Consider the following 15,854-nt stretch of genomic DNA (forward strand, 5'->3'; position numbering starts at 1 on the left):
AGCCACATGAGGAAGCACAAAACCCCATTGCAACGCCCCCAGCACCCTGGATGACAAAAGTGGTCATCATGGAACAACGATGGACAAACTATATGATATATGATTTAGATCTAGTCGACATAACGCCATAACTTAATTTTTCGTTTTATTCAAGTCCTTTTTATAAGTAGCATAAAGTTTTTCTTTTCTTCTTCTAATAAAATTGTTATTTAATGAGACCTTAATCCTAATTATATCTAGACAGCGCATATAATTTAATTTATATATCTTATTTTAGTATTTAATACGTACAAATAAAAATAAATAAATAAAATCAGCTGTCGTTGACGCGAAAAATTAAATTATAAACAATTACACCTCTCAACGATTTTCTTTACATGATTGATCCCTTTCCAAATAATTCTTTAATCGTCTCTTTTCAAAAAGATCACTGATTAGTCTAGGTCTAGTTAGTAAACTAAGATCCACCATGACAGTCTAATAACTAGGGGCCTTCGATGGGAAGTTTTACCCAAATTACTGGGCCACGGTTGTGGCCACTGATGTTGTGGACTACCTATAATATTCTAAGAATACGTTTTTTAATTGAATTCTAGACTAGACTTACGTCTAACTTACAGTGATGCCTTCAAACTTCAATCAGACTACACTACTAGACTACAGACATTATACTCAATATAAATATACTGATACTCAGTGATAGTATGTGAGAAAACTGTCTAAGATCAGACAGTATGATAATGAGTATGGAGACAGACTGTGCAATGCTCAGAATGCTGGTAAGACCCTTACTAATACTAATAGCAAAAGGACTGAGCCAGCCCTATTAATCCAGATTATAAATAATTCATGAATATGGAGGTAAATAATTAACAAAATAATTTTTCTTTCAAATCTATTATCTAGCCATGATTAATGATAATGTTTTAAAAGGTCTCCGGTTCGAATCCCAGTAAAGGCTGGGATTTGGGATTTCAGATCTTTAGGTCATTCCACCCTTTGGGTTGGTAGACATATGATGCGACAGTTTCTGCGTACTAAGCTGATCCGCCATTTTGTTTGTAAGTTTACATTAGTAGCCTTACTCTGGCTATACTGACTATAGTAAATCTAGATCTAATACAATCGGGTTTAAGTTTCCAAAACACAATCTCTACTTTGACCTTTTTAGTGCATTAATTTAAACAAAATGCCTAGCTACTGCTGCATAAAAGGGTGCTAAAAAAAAACTCATATACGTCAATAAACTAGAAAGGAATTAGATTTTTTAGCATTCCTAGATGACCTAGGCCTAGAACTTGGCAAGGCTCTAGGGATGAAGATGAAGAGATTACTTCAAAAAGACTTGGCTGTTGTCCTGGGGAGGTTTGGACTACGAAGGAACTTCCAAAATGTAAAACATTTTACAGTACAATTTAGGGGATTTAATTATAATAAGATAAAGTAGATAAATCTATATTAACTAGATGATACAATAAATAGTTTTTCCATCATGGCTGAGGGCTTTACACTGGGGTTTAGTGCTTCCTCATGTGACTGGTGAAACCTATGTCCACCTATTTTAGTCTGGAATGCTAGTTATACTATATTCTAGTATAAAGACTAGATTTCATATCACTATGCTCCAACAATAGTGTATCACTTACTCCTATGGCTAAAGTCAAAAGTAAATGCTACAGATCTAGATTATATATCTTAACTTATAGGATTTATAGGTAAATCTTCTCAGGCTTCATTTAGTAGATCTACTGATCTAAATAGTAATTTAAAAAAACAACAATAAAGTAACATGTAGGTCAAATTCAAGTTGTAAGTTAGAAATCTAATCAAGATTCGTATCTAGAAGGTTTTTTCATGGTCTAGATCTAGGAATTAAAACTGTATCTAGAATCTAGAGCTAGATCTAATAATTAATACAAGTCTAGATTATAAACATACATCTAGATCGTGATAGTATTATAAATAGTCTGTAATTGGTCTAGATCTAGTATAGAGCTTGAGTCAATATAAATAGATTCTACATAATAGTATGCTCTAAACATACATACTAGATCCCCACACATAGCATGTGACATAGTACTCGACTCTCAAGCTCTAGCTAGATTGACTAGAATCTTTCAATCTAGATTAGATTTAGATTTAACTTTTTAGAAATGATTTCCACAGGGGATGGGAATGGGCAGGGTTTAAACCCGGAACCATCGGTAAGTCTGAACAGTCCATTGCGCAAAATGCATGACCAGGCAGACATCTTGATTTGAATTAATAACTAAGATACTTTATAAAGAAAAACAACTAGTTCTTGGCATCCATTGTTATTCAAACAGTTACATAGAACAGGTATTGATCTAGAAATAAAATGTTTTTTTTAATAAACAAGTTAACTTTAAAGACCTTACGATCTATAAGGCAGATGATGTAAAGGTCACCTGTTTCTGTGGACTAGGTTAACGAGGATGTCTTGTCCAGCACAATGACCAACCACCTTACTTTTCCCCAACTAATGTCAAATACCATTTAAATCTGGTTGGACTTAGAGGTATCCCAAAATTCAAATTACCAGTCTTCAACGAGATTTGATTTTCTGGCCCAATAAGGAGAGTCTCAGGCCCAAAGAAATTATTAGTACTTATGGCAGGAAGGTGACAGTTATAAATGACTGTTTTGAAATTTTCATTGAAAGACCTAGCAGCATTAAAGCACAGGCACAAACCTATTCTTCCTGTAAAAAAATATTTGTAAAATGTTTTACATGTTTCGGATGTTCCTTCAGAGTTGAAGATAGTTTACTTCCTAGTCCAAACCTCCCGCAGGACGACGGGGGATGGGAGCGGGTAGGGTTTAACCCTCGACCATCGATAAATCCGAACGACAGTCCAGCGCGCAAACCGCACGACCAGGCAGCCATCCTATAAGCACAACATAGTAAAATATCTGATTGGAATAACACCTCAAGGTGTTGTCTCATTACTTTCAATAAATGAATTAAAAATATTTAGACTAAGCTTTATAGTTTCTTTGGATTTAATAGCCTTTACATTTTTATTTTTAGAAGTGATGTTGTTCACAAGAGAATCAAATTTAACTTTTTGTTTTTTTATTGAGGTGATGTCAATCTCAGAAACCTTAGTTGGCAAAACGTTTTTAAGCTCTGATGGATTTATCCAGTAAGATAACAAGCCTGTAACTGTCTTACTCTCTTTTAGTCTGGTGTTGGCTTCCAGCATAAATAAAGTGGCTGCCACTTGAGTGCAGGACTCTCCAAGTCCAACTGTACAAGAACAGTGGGCTGATAGAATAATACCATCTCGACTTATCCAGGGCTGCAGTACCTATTCTGCTAACCACTGAGAGTGAAGAACCTAATGAAAAGAAAAAAAAATAATTAAAAATACCTGTTCATATCAAGACATTGGTCTCATATACATGTAAATACAATGAATATCAAGATATTTAGTATAATATAACAATATTTATTACTTACCTTTGCTAGTGGTTTAAAAGCCATAATATCTTGAACCCAACTATCTAGGAACTGGTTGTAAGCTGCTAAACTCTTGTAAGCCTGTAGACATTTTCAAAAGTAAAAATAGCAATAACATTTTAGTAATAGATGTAGAGCTCTTGTATAATGAAAAGAAAAAAAAAAAATAAAAAATACCTGTTCATATCAAGACATTGGTTGGACTTCGAAGCGTCCTAAAAATATAGAAATTAAAAACCCAAGTCTACACCAAAAATTCAATTGAGACTAGTGAAGTGCTTCAGCCGCAACAGCCAAAAGGTTTGGGCTAAGGTGTAATTAGCTTCAAATCTTAAAGAGCATTTGAAAGTTGTAAAAGAAACACAGATCTAGGACCATTAGATTTATCAACAAGTTACTAGTCTTGATGAGCCTAGTCCTAAAATAAACTTTAAAAAGTCTTCAGCCCTAGACTTAGATCTAAACTGGATAGTAAAGTTTTCTTTGGTTTAGAAGTTAGATCTGATCTAGATAATACTAGTATCTAATAATAAGTAACTATTATCTGTAACCATAGTTCATATATATATTTATAAGTTATCTCTAACATCTCTAATCTAATAAATTATAATACTAATATGTAATATGTAATATATATATATATATATATATATATATATATATATATATATATATATATATATATTTATATATATATAATATTATAGATCTATCTTGGTGGTCTCTCAAGATTACTTGTGGCTACCTATGGAGGGGGCTTGTGGTTCGACATTCGACTTGTGCAGAGATGTGTTTAATGAGCACCTGAAGGCAGCACTGAAAACCTTCCAGATACCCCTCCTCTCCGGTCCACCAATGAGATTGATTGGACCATAGCGCTCTGAGCATGCTATAAGCATGAAAGTAGCGCTATATAAAAGCTAAATTTATTTATCTTATCAAGTGACCTAGAAGTGAAGACTAGATCTAGCTAAATCTATTGGATAAAGATTAAGTCTCATATGCTTAAAATATGCAGCAACAGAGATATGTAGATTTTAGATGTTATCTAGATCTATTCTATAGAGTCTAGATGAGATCTAGAATGACCTACTAAGTATTATTATTATGTAGGCTAGACTCTAGATCTAGTCACACTCTAATCTGAGACATATCCAGATTTGGTATATAATATATAATAGATCTATATAGCCATAGATCTAGATCTAGAATACTAGACCTTGAAGGCTTGAGTAAAGAGTAGATCTCTATCACAATCTATATGAATGTTGTATATATGTCTAGATATGCTAACTTAAATAGCTAGAATATAGATCTAGAATCTAGTCTAGATTAGTAGATCTAGATCTAATCTAGGTCTAACAATAAAATTGATTCGGAATACCTTGAATTCATCCTTTGTGATTGTGTAGGCACTTTCAGTAGAACAAGATTATAAGTGAAGAGATCTGGATAACACAAGGAGGGCAGCAAATCATTTTCTTTATTATGATGGCTTGCTTTCAAAGTGTAAGGATCAATATTATTTATTTCTGTAATTTCCTGACTATATCTTTCTTTGCTCGACTTATCCATGGTAAGTGCCTAAAAGCGTGTGTTGACTGTGCATAGAAACCAGATTTTTACCAACAATATGTGTGCCGTGCCATGATCACATGACTATGTCTACCAAGCTAAAGGTACCTGATGTGATGGGGAAGGTAAAGGCGGGTGGTTGTTGTGCTGACAACCTCATTAACCATGGGCCACAGAAACAGATGACCTTTACATCCTCAGCCCAATAGATTGTAAGGTCTGAAAGGGGAACATTACTTTGATTTACTTTAGTGGAAAAAAAAAGTTTATTCTTCCATTTTTTATTCATTAAACACTGTTTTCTTGTGTTCTTTTCACTCAAAGAACTATAGGACTACTTTTAGCCTAATCAATTTGATGGAGTCGTGGTGGCTGAGTGGTAAAGCTCTTGGCTTCCATGCTGGGGGTCCCAGCTATGAATCCTGGTGAAAACTGGGATTTCTAATTTCTGGATGTTTGGGCGCCTCTGAGTCCACCCAGCTCTAATGGGTACCTGACATTGGTTGGGGAAAAGTAAAGGTGATTGGTCGTTGTGCTGGCCACATCACATGACACCCTCGTAAATCATAGGCCACAGATACAGATGACCTTAACATCATCTGCCCTATAGACCACAAGGTCTGAAAGGAGAACCTTTACTTTTTTAATCTGTTTGGTATAGTTATATTCAAACTCATTTATGCTTTCACTCTTACTAACCTTTATAGATTTATGATTGCCCAATCCATGGTTCAACAAATTTAAAGATCTTACATGGCAGTATGATTAAAATGACAGTCTTTAAAGTCAACTAAAAAAAAAGTAAAATTGAAAAAGATATAAAATGGAAATATTAATTGGGAGCAAATCACAACATTTTGAAATAGAAATGTACCAGCTACATCATGCTAGATGCAATGGATACCAAGTCACAACATTTTGAAATAGAAATGTACCAGCTACATCATGTTAGATGCAGTGGATACCATGTCACAACATTTTGAAATAGAAAAGTACCAGCTACATCATGCTAGATGCAGTGGATACCAAATCACATCAGTGTAACTGGCAACTCAGATGTAGACTTCTTGGACAACCAGGGAAGGCTAACACCAACCACCTAGCAGGCTGTGAGCTTCCATAAGCAAATTACATTTTGAAAAAGAAATGTACCAGCTACATCACTCTAGAACACAGTGCTACATCATATGATTCAGCAGTCAATTCTACAGAAAATTGTCAAAGTAAAAAAGTAAAACAAAAACCTAACTCCAAACAATGAAAACAACAACCTTCAAAGCAATGGAAGAGATCATTTTTTCCCTGGTTTCTCTGGACAAAATAAGAGAAATAATAATCCTTAATCAGTTTACTAAAATGAAAACCTAAGAGAGCTACCCACTCAAAACTTAAACCCACAAGTCTGGCACTCAAAACTAACTGAAAAGACCTCATTTCATACAAGAATCTCAAAGAAACACCACTTATAAAATATAATTTATGAATCAGGTAAACAGTGCAATGACTCTCTCCCCTGGGACCTAAGCTCTCTTTCTGCTGTAAGAGACAGTATTGAAAACATAACCAAAAAATCTTATCACAATCAGAAAGATCTCAAGAAAATGGTGAATATTTTTCTACAAATCTAATAAACCAATAACTAGTGGGTCAATTATACAGATGAATCATCTTAAGAATCCACCAGTAACAGAGGAGCTGTCTTATTCAATAAATTGCTCAATTGAGAAAGATTAGAAAATTTAATTGCCACTGGCGATGTCTCATGCACACTTTCTAATGAATAAACATTTCTTTCTAATGTTTAAAAAAATCTGATGCCTCCTCTATCAAAAAGGTCAGGACAGCTCTTATAAATCTCAACAATAATAGCAAGAAAACTGTTCTTCAATGGGTCCCAGCACACTTTCAAATAGAGGAGAAGAAAAATCTGACACTGCCCAAATGGGAGAATAACTAAGCAGTCTTAAATTCCATGGGAGGTGCAGTGGCTAAGTGGTAAAGCACTTGGCTACTGAACCAGGGTGCAGGGTTTGAATCCTGCTGAAGACTGGGGTTTTTAATTTTGGGATCTTTGGGCACCTCTTGAATCCACCCAGCTCTAGTGGGTACCTGACATTAGTTAGGGAAAAGTAGAGGTGGTTGGACACATGACACCCTCGTTAACCATAGGCTACAGAAACAGATGCCCTTTACATCATCTGCCCTATAGACCACAAGGTCTGAAAGGGGTACTTTACTTTTTCTTTTCTTAAATTCCACTATATCCAGAAGAGAATAGAAAAAGAAAAAAAGAGTAGTATAAACCAAAAATATAACAGTTGTCACTCAAACATCAGGATTAAGGATGCATGTTACATTCTATCAGGACACAGTCAATGAATTATTTTTCACCTTTGAACAGGGCACAACATAATGAGGCAACACTTATTCTGAATGTTGAAACACATGGCCTTGTTTTATCATGAGGCCCAAACAAAATACTGGCCCCCAACAGTCCTTTAGAATAAAGATTGTATGGAAAGCTGCCTGATCTGAAAAGAATGGAGTTCATCTTTGATAAATATATATATATCTGAACCCTACAATTTATAATGAGAACACAGAGAAAAAAAAAACACAAACAGTATGTAATATTTAAGTTACACTTTTGTCACACAGTCTCATATTTGTTTATATTGACTTTAATATTCACATTTATTCAAATAAAATAGCTGTATATTTTATACATTTATCCTTAAAATGTGGTGCAGTATTGGCCACTAGTTCAAATGTTTGATGTGTTTAAGGCTATATAAGGTTATAACTATTCCTTTGGCTCACATTGAATTAAAATCATACATTGTAATAATTTGTGTGTCTACATCCTCTTATTGTTTATTTGTGTTTTCAGGTGGCGATTTTATTGTTTACCATGGAGTTGTCTACTTTTCAAATTTTACTGACCAAGTTTTGTACAGTGACTGATCCATCTGCAGTTTCCGAACCAGTAACTGATATCTCAAAAAAATATTGCTTTATTGATGGTGTCTGGTCACCTCAGGTAATCTTTCTCTTTTTCTTTTAATATGTAAAGAAAATTATATGTATGTATTTTTTTTATATAGAAATGGATACTGTTTGTCTAAGGTGGATACTGTTTGTCTAGGGTGGATACTGCATGATCTTTGCAGAAGCTGTAGAACACCTTTCCACCATGGAATCCATACATGAAAATGTTCAGATTTTATCCATGATCACCTGTCTGAAGATTAGTAACTAGATATAGGTCTTGAAGTATTACACTCAATGATCTATTTAAACAAATAAAAAGAACTCTACTGTTTAACCACAAATCTTAATAAAATTTGGAAAGACCTTCACATAATCCTTGTTAATTTTTATTACCTTTTCAATATGTTTAATTTGTTGATTTTTTCTTGAGAAATGTGTAGTTTTGGGTACTGGATAGACAACACTTATACCCACATTCTCATTATAAAATAATTAGTTTCTATTTTTGGACATTATGACAAATAATATAATCCATTAGCTTTGTGGAGGTATCAAAATGCTCTATAAAAAGGAACTTGATTCAAGAAACACAAGGAAGGGAAAAGAGAAATCTATTATACATAAGTAAGAAGTAATGGGATGCACAGTGGATATTAATTTTAAAAAAATTATTTCAAAAAGTAAAGTTTACCTTTCAGACCTTGCGATCTATGGAGCTAATGATGTCAAGGTTATGTTTCTATGGCTAGTGGTTAATGAGCAGGTCGTCATGTGTCCAGCACAATGACTAACCACCTTAATTTTCCCCACCTAAAATCAGTTACCCATTAGAGTTGGGGGACTGAGGGGCACCCTAAAAATTCAAAATCCCAATCTTCATTGAGGCTGGAGGTTCAAACCCAGGACCCCATTGTTTTCCTATGAGGTACACAAATCCTTTAGCCGACAAAAAATCAAAATATTGATATAGAAACGAAATGAAAAATGACTGAGCTTTTGGCCCATGACTTTGAAATGCTAATATCTATGTATACTTCTTTATGTTGGCAGATGATCAACATGATTTGTTCATTGAAAGACACTTGAAGGTGTAAGTTGTAAAAGGTTTTGAAAGACTTGCCAAAGCAAGGCATTCTTGACAGGGATAAACATTGGGAGCAGCTCTAGCTGACTCAGCTCAGAGGATGACATCACAGTTAATTGACATCTTTCTGTTAACAATGCATGGATTATCTTATCTTCTTCATTCTAGGGGAATTATGCATTGAGTGAAGACATCTTGCTGTAGAAGAGAAGAACAATTCAGATAGTTCACATGATTTACAATATGGCTTTGATTGTCTTATGTTAATGGCTGGTAAAGAACTGAAACATGTAGGCTGGAGATCACTTGATAGAAATCAAGGTAGGACTGCACTTTTGCACAGAGTAAAGTTGAAGCATGTAGTTACCAAGTGTAAAATAATATTCAAATTGCTATTAGCTAAACTAGTGAAACCTGTAATTTAACATACATTAACATTCTTTTCTTATTTGAAGTCTACTGTTAAATTTCAATTATAACATTAACCCTATCAAGTAATTTACTGGTCATGTTTCTGTCTGCCAAGCTATTTACTTCTCATAGTTCTATGTATTCTGCCATAAATTTCTATGAATGAATTCAGCCTTGAGTGGTATATTTTTGTCTGTATTTGCAAATACATATTTGTGTTGCTTTTTGTATTTCTCACTTGCAACTTCTGAATTGAATCTCCTTTCTTTACACAGAAATCTCTGAGTCTACATTGTATGAGAAAATCATGAAGTGGTTGTTGTCATTGATCCAGAAACTAAGTTGCAATCTGTCTTGATAAATATATCATACAGATTTAATGGTGGCCTACTCAACCCGAGGCGGCTTAAAGCAAAAGCAAAAACAAACGCAGCAGTAATCAGAGACTTGCTATTTGCTGACGACTGTGCCCTAAATGCCTGCTCTGAAAACGATCTGCAGAGCATCGTCAGTGACTTCTCAAGAGCATGCTCAGACTTTGGCCTTACCATCAATACGAACAAGACTGAAGTCTTATATCTACCTGCTCCTGGGAAAGCCTACATGGATCCAAGCATTACTATAAATGGACAGGATATAAACGCAGTGGACAAATTCACATATCTTGGCAGCACACTCTCCAGAAATGGAAAAATCGATAGTGAAATCGACCTGTGTATCGCCAAGGCCAGTGCATCCTACGGCAGATTGTCTACAAATGTCTGGAACAGACGTGGTATCTCCACAAACACCAAGCTAGGGATCTATAGAGCCGTCATCCTCCCTACATTGCTATATGCCTCAGAAACATGGGCAGTGTACAGTAAACATGCAAAGAAACTAAACCACTTCCACATGACATGTCTGAGAAAAATACTAAATGTCAAATGGCAAGACGAAATACCAGAGTGTGTCTGCAAAGCATCCACACAATCCTGATGCAGTCCCAGCTGCAATGGGCAGGTCACGTCTACAGAATGGAAGACCACCGCATCCCTAAACGACTCATGTATGGCCAACTAAGCGAAGGAAAGCGCTCGCAAGGTGGTCAAAGAAAGCGCTTCAGGGACACCCTCAATGCTTCTCTGAAGGCGTTCAGCATAGACCCAGGTACGTGGGAGACAGAGGCACATGACAGAGCATCATGGCGTCGCGCTGTGAAAACTGGCGCACAGGTTGCTGGGGAAAAAAGAACAATGCTGGCAGAAGAAAAACGCCAGAAAAGAAAAGCAAGGCCCACGACACTAGCTCCAGCTGGAATAACCTGCCCAGTGTGTGGCCGAACATTCCGGGCTCACATAGGTCTCACCAGCCACATGAGGAGGCATAAAACCCCAGTGCAAAGCCCTCAGCCCCCTGGATGACAAAGTGGTCATCATCGAACCACGATGGACGAACTATAAGTTGCAATCTGTCTTGGTAAGCGTTTGGTCACAATAATTTAATTTGAAAATTAAAGAAATTTTTTTTGCTTTAGTAGACAGATTTATAATCATTAAACATTGTTTTAAATGTCTAAAAGATTAATTAAAACTTGTAAAACTGTTGTGAAATTATTTTCACTGTTATCAGTATTTTTTATTCCTAGATTTATCACTGCTTTTAGTTTCCTATATAATCGTTGTGTTACTATTCAAATGTTGTGTAAACATGGGGGTAGTGTTGTAACCCTGCCTTGCACCAGTGCTTGAGGTGCGCATTAGCGCACTAGTGAACGTAAACAGAAAGAGACTAGAATGGAGAGAAGAACAGGGCATCAGGGATTGTGAAGAGTCTGAATGTTTGGAAACTAAGAAGCAAGCTTTTGGTGCTGCCTGAAGGTTGTAGAAGGGACCTGGAACGAAGCGGGGAAGGCTGTCATTGGTCCACTTTCGGGTTGCTGTCTAAAGGACTGGTAAATTAGTAGAAAGACTCTGAGGAAGCTGAAGGATGCTATGTGTTTGTCCTAGTGAATAAACACCTGTCTTTATTTCCTGTTACACTGTGTTGAGTTGCATGCCTATTCGTTGAGTGCCTAGCCGAGAGTTGCAACAATTGGTGTTATGACTCTACAATGCACGCTGTCATTAGGTGTGAGACTGCGCACCATGAGACACAGGACAGAGACATGAAATAAGAGAGGAAGTCAAGATGGCCGATGATTAGAGATGAAAACGACGCTTGTGATGTGATTAGTGTAATTCTAGATCTAGTTTCCTATTTGGTTATTAAACATTCTATTTTGTTATTTTATACTCCTTTCGTTGAGGTTATTTGGCTAAGTTATAGCAATTGTTCTGGGTGGAAAGACATGCTCCAATTTGATTCCCTTTTCTGTAATTCATCTAATTCTCTTTGTAAAATATCTGTGTCTTGTGTTGTTTTTATTGTTCTATATATTATGCAATTGTATACAACTTTTTGTAGTCGCCAAATAACACACTTTTATGCTCAAGCAATACTGTTAATGAATGGTTTAGTTTTCTTGATGCTGAGAGTGTTCATGAAAGAGGGATCAAAGGTCAATTTGGGTGTTTGTTTTTTAAGACAACTTGCTATGTTTATTAATTTAAATTTACCAGGTACCTATTATTCATTTACTTTGGATTTTAGAATATTTGTCATTGAAATTTAAATAGGTATAAGTACAGTTAATTAACCACAGGATTCCATTCAAAAATTTAAATGCTAAAGAAATTTAAAAAGAAAACATTTCATTTTTGAGATTACATCATCTTTATGTGGAATGTTTTTTGAATAAATGGTACCTGTACAGGTGATTAGACCTATTAATAAATGATAACTGGATATATTTGTATTTGAAACCACTGGCTTGTATTTTACTTGTTACTAATAACTTAATTTACTTTTTAATATATGCGTTATCTTCTATTTTGAAGTAACATCTGTATTATATAAGATAAGATTATCAACTGTAGTTTTCTTTTAAGAGTTCTTTATGAAAATGTTACCACTGAACACTGCTATATTACTAGACTTTTTTCAACTATGTTTTGTAAATGAAATATTGTACAATGGCATATTTATTGTATTACATAATTAAGGTTTTTATAGCTATATATTAAAAACATCTCTTATTTAATGTACTCTCTGCACTGAACAATTTTTTTTTAAAGAGATAAAAATTTTGGTTTATTCATATCAAGTTTGTTTTGTTTGTATATGTAGAATATGTACTTGCATTTTAGTTTTTATAATCATTTATAGAATTCAGTGTAAATTCATTGTACATTGAACCTCGTTGGTAGTGTCAATGTTATGACGTTGACATGAAGTATTTATGTATAGTCCTGGGTGTTAACTACATTGTTCATTAGATGACTGCCTGACAGTGTTTTATCCCATGGGAACCAATAGATCAGCATGTCAATATATCTGTTGTAGTAATGTTTAGAGTATACAACTCTAGCAATAAATATTCTGATCAAGTTTATATTTTTTGAACAGAATATGCTAATGTGTTAAATACATTTTTTTTTATTTTAACTGGTACTTTATTTTATCCCTTTGTATCTTTCTTTTTTTTTTTATGTCTAAGTAGTATAAATTCTAATTTAATTGTCTCCCTTTTAAAGTCAACCATCTAAATTAGGGATGGCAAACTTTTTCTGTTGAGGGACGCATTAAATTTTTTTTTAGGAATAGGGGGCCACATATATATAATTTGTATTTACAACTTAGAAAAATATGCTAACTGTCTATTAATTTACTTGTATACTGTATTAGACATTCAAATTGAGGAATTATAACAAGATTTAGCAATTTTTGAAACTAATTTAACTAATAGTTAAAAAAATTTTGTTACTGTCTTTTTACATCACATTCATTCTTCACAACAATCCAGTTATACTTAATGTGAAGTATTTAATTGTGCATAATGTTCCGGAACTCTGGAACTAGCTTTACTAGTTCTTATCTTTGTGACTGCTGTTAAATTACAGCCAGTCAGCATCCACTTGTTCTTCTGGTTGCATATGTTCAAACAAAAGAAAATATTCTTGTGCATCCAAAAATGTCAAAGTTTAGCATCAAGTCTTTTTAAGTGTGGAAATACAGCTTATGCACCCTTCAAACTGCTTCTCTTTTGGGTCATAATTTGCTAGGAAGTATTTCCTCGGGAGCTGAATCAGCTTCTGTACTAAATGGTGAAGTGAGGATATTCAAAAATGGTTTAAGTTCTTGACGTCTTAACATTTGTTTTCAAATTCCATAAGTCTTGTTCTTTTCTTTTTACTAGAAATAGTTTCAACTTTCAGCAAAGGAAAATGTGTCACAGTCTTAGTTGACATTGCATGATCTAAAGTTCACGTCATGTTAAGAGTTTAAAAGACACGTGGAATTCCTGATGTAGAAAACAGGAAGTAGAATGAATAAAGTTGACTTTGAGTTCAGTCAAGTCAAGTCAGTAAGGTCTTGCTCCCGGTCCAGGAAGGTTGGACGTTGCTTCCTGGACTGGTGTATATATATGTATATAGCATGAAAGTCGATGGACTAATGATTGTTGATTAATTATATTTGAGAGTTGATTTCATCATGTGCTTATTGAATATTAAAGTATTATTCGTATTGCAATGGATATCTATAGTTGGAGCTCCAGTGTCACTAGTAGCAATTGTTCTTATTGTTACCCGCTGAGATGCGGACGTGATTTGTAACTAACATATATTGGATACTTTTGATACCGCTGTTATGTGGATAGGATTGTTATTATTTCTTGACTTGTAGCACTAACAAGGAGTGCAGTGTACTATTATTATTATTATGGTAAAATAAACTTCATGTTGTCTGCTGAAACGGACTTGAGTCAGTGGTATAGTATGTTTAACATTTACAAAATGATAAAACCTGTTTTCACTTGCTTGACTGGAGAAATGGAAAAGCTTGAAAAGATGCTCATAAATTTCATGATGTGCAAGTAGCCCATTGCAACTCTTCATTAGAAACATTAGTAAGAAAGCCACTGTCAGTGTCATTAAGGAAAAAAAAAATTTTCCTCGAGACCCCATATTCTTTTCAATACCATGCCCATGTGGTACTTCTTGACACTGTCTGTGGCTCTGATAAGTTTGATCACTGAGATGATTAGGTCAATAATATGTCTGATATTCACTGTTTTTCTCAGTTAAAGCATGGGCTCCATCAGTTGTTACACTTGACATCTTGTTCCAAGCCAACCCAACACTTTCAACACAGTTCTACATAAATACTGGTCTGAGTGTGTGTCTTGTTTCAAAATATTACCAATAAGCATAATCTTCATTTGCTTAAAACTTTAGAGAATGTTTATTTAGCTTCTTCATCATAATTGATTGATTTGATTTTAGGCACATCGGCACAATTTAGGCCATTTAAGTATCATAATTGATAAGATATTTAAAATTATTTATTTTTAATATATTTGCATTTTTATATGTTTAATCTGTGGGCTCACCTGAATTCTGTAGGTTTCCGCGGGCCGCAAAAAACACTTTGGCAGGCCGCATGTGGCCCGTGGTTTGTAATTTGCCCACCCCTGATCTAAATGAATTAAGTTATTTCTACTACTAAAAGTAATATCAGGACTACCAATGTACAACTAAATATTTATTTGTGCAGCACTTTCAGTTTTATTGTGATATCGTATACATTGATTTAATTGACTCATTTTGATGTATATGTATACCTTGCAATCAAAGTGGCATTCATTTTTTTTTTTAAATTGTAACTGGTCTGTGCTAAATTACTGAATTCATATTAAGAGAACTATTAATGTATTTGAAAGTTAATGGTAAAGGGAAAATAGGTCATTGAGCTGGTCTCAATACACCTTGAAATGTACAGTAATTACTTCAATGAACAAGAAGAAAATTAGCAATGAAATTACCAAAAAAGATATGACAGGAAATGCTATTAACATCTAGTAAGTGATTACTCTCCACAAACTCATAGTCAACTAATCTAATTGACTTCAATATTCAATCATTATCAAAAAGAAACCATTCCAAAGACAAAGTGAATGATAGACAAAAAATGGGAGAAGCTTTTTGATGTAGGGCAAAATGTGAAAATATTCAAGTTCAAATAAATTTCCCTTTTCAGACTTTGCCATCTGTAAGACAGATGATACAAAAATCATCTGTTTCTGTGTCTTATGGTCAATGAGGGTATCAGGTGGCCACCACAATGACCAACCGCCTTTACTTTTCTCCATTAAATGTCAGGAACCCATTTGAGCTGGGTGGACAGAAAGGTGCCTAATTGTTTTTCTTTATATTAGGACTATTATAAAAA

General features: G+C 34.5%; 2 long non-coding RNA genes across 2 annotated transcripts; one reads left to right on the forward strand and one right to left on the reverse strand.

Annotated features, from left to right (window-relative positions):
- Window positions 1-441: 441 nt before the first annotated feature.
- On the forward strand, window positions 442-14,378 carry LOC129926768 (uncharacterized). Its single transcript, XR_008778505.1, has 4 exons — window positions 442-779; window positions 7,950-8,099; window positions 9,101-9,455; window positions 9,821-14,378. It is a non-coding gene; the product is annotated as an uncharacterized LOC129926768 (long non-coding RNA).
- On the reverse strand, window positions 4,868-7,954 carry LOC129926776 (uncharacterized). Its single transcript, XR_008778514.1, has 3 exons — window positions 7,451-7,954; window positions 5,759-5,849; window positions 4,868-4,932 (listed from the first exon to the last, which is right to left on the reverse strand). It is a non-coding gene; the product is annotated as an uncharacterized LOC129926776 (long non-coding RNA).
- Window positions 14,379-15,854: the final 1,476 nt, after the last annotated feature.

The sequence above is a fragment of the Biomphalaria glabrata genome, chromosome 6 (genome assembly GCF_947242115.1).
Source record: "Biomphalaria glabrata chromosome 6, xgBioGlab47.1, whole genome shotgun sequence".
Classification (NCBI taxonomy): domain Eukaryota; kingdom Metazoa; phylum Mollusca; class Gastropoda; family Planorbidae; genus Biomphalaria; species Biomphalaria glabrata.